The sequence below is a fragment of the Penaeus monodon genome, chromosome 21 (assembly GCF_015228065.2).
Source record: "Penaeus monodon isolate SGIC_2016 chromosome 21, NSTDA_Pmon_1, whole genome shotgun sequence".
Lineage (NCBI taxonomy): Eukaryota > Metazoa > Arthropoda > Malacostraca > Decapoda > Penaeidae > Penaeus > Penaeus monodon.
This window is the reverse complement of record NC_051406.1, coordinates 22655995-22657992: the sequence shown is the minus strand read 5'-3', so window position 1 is coordinate 22657992 and position 1998 is coordinate 22655995. Positions and strand designations below refer to the sequence as shown.

Here is a 1998-nt window from a genome sequence, read left to right as displayed (position 1 = left end):
GAGAGTATCTGGCTACCTACCGCATCATCCCGCGGCTTAATAAGCATATTTCTCTGCGAACGTGTCCCCCACGTCCACGTGGATATGGAACTAATTTTGAATTTGAATATCCTTTTCATAAAGATATTTACTTCCGATAATGTGATATGTATGGGGATGTTCCATCGATTCTTGGGACTCGACTTGTTTGTTTACGTGGGCGCCATGCTCATGAGGGCGGTAGCTCTCTGTCAGTGCGATCGGATCAAAAAGTTTATACGAAAAAAAAGACGGAAAAAGTGCTACTGTGATGCGGCCTTTAATAAACTATGTAAACATATACATGTGTTTGCACTTTCTTTTGAGACGAACGGGACTGGCTTTTGGTTCGGATAGATTTTTCATCAGTTTTTCTTTCTCTCTATTCTTTTTTTTAACATCTCTTTGCGATATATATGACTTACCTCTGGAGAAGCCATACAGGTGTATATTTTATTCACCTGTATATCCAGGGTTCTTTGCTCAAGGTCTTTATTGCTATCATATGCTTTGCTGTGGGTGTTTACACACACAACTACCAAAAAGTTGTCGGGTTGCTAACGGGAACCATTCAAAACAGAGCCATGAGGACAGTCTATGTGAGCAAGTAACCTACTCCAAGAAACTGGACTCAGCTCTCTTCACCTCAGAGTCCGACAGATTGCCACTGGGCACAAGGCGAAGCTCTCTGTTCTCAATTAAATTTCAATAAAAACAAAAACAAAATCAGAACCTTCCTTACTCTAATATGAAAGCTCATTCCTGGTCATACATGGCACCTAAGTGTTGCTGGCGCCATCAAAAAAGTAAAACAGACAAACCAATTATCTCCCAAGACAAAGACTTACGTCATGAACTGTGCACCCAAAGCCTCCCTGGAATCCTTTTCCAGCCATTATGGAATTTAGTACTCTTCCAAAAAGAAACGATCTCTGTTCTACTACAGAAATTCAAAACGCATAAATAATAAACAACATCGCAAAACAAACTGGCATTATCCACAGATGGGTCTTTAGAGCACGGATCACGCCACTATAGTTGATAAAACCCCCAGATATTCAGCAGCCTGGAGGCTATTAGCATGCAAGCAGAACTTTATGCCATAAATAAGGTTCTCTTCCAACAGTGGGGACATTACAAACAGTATCTTAAATACGTCCATCCTCTCTAAGCTACAAAACCTTCCCTCTCAGAGCAGGCTTACCCACGCTATTTGGAATCCCAGCCATACCGGTCTCGCTGGATACTAATGGCAAAGAAGAAAAAGAGGCCACTCCTCTTCCTAGTATGTATAGAGATATCATGAAGTACGAACCTGCTGACACCTTGAAATCGAATAGCAGATTCCTAGCCTCAGATATTCACCGTATACGCCTCGGTTTTAGGCGCCACTGGGAAATCTCTGAAGGCATTGTAAGAAGTTGCCACTTGTGCAACACTCCTGTCACAGAACCTCTACTTCACCTGGTCAGCTGTCCGACTCTGCCAACAGTAAGACCTCAAACGCCAGAACAAGAAGGCATGAATGATATCCAACAGCCCATCTGTAACGCCAAAGAAATGACTAGAATTCTTCTCATATCATTCATATATTCTTGCAAGATTCCCCCACCTAGATAGGTCTATTTACTGCACTCAACATACTGAATCTCCCCTGTAATAACAACGCTAATGCACGCTGCTATCATGTCTCTTATCTGCTTTTTCTGTTCATCAATGAAGCGACGGCTGCTGCGGGAGGAAGGGAGAGATTGCTATTCTCCTACGATCTTCAAAGAATATAAACGGGAGAAAGGAACAGCGCCAGAAGCCTCAGATGGAACTTATTCATAACAGTCTATCAACATCTGCTGGAAACATACTGATCTCTCAGCAAAATATGACGAAATTGACAAACAAGGCTGATCTTTTGACCCCCCCCCCCAACACACACAAGAAAGACTCCCCAAGACTGACCTTCTGGCTAGGGATTGCATTTGA

The 1998-nt window shown here is 42.5% G+C and overlaps 1 protein-coding gene across 1 annotated transcript in view; it reads left to right on the top strand.

Annotated features, from left to right (window-relative positions):
- The window catches only part of LOC119586348 (pre-mRNA 3'-end-processing factor FIP1-like), a gene marked incomplete at both ends in the record, with an annotated part of 14764 nt that overhangs the window by 7717 nt on the left and 5049 nt on the right, over window positions 1-1998 (top strand).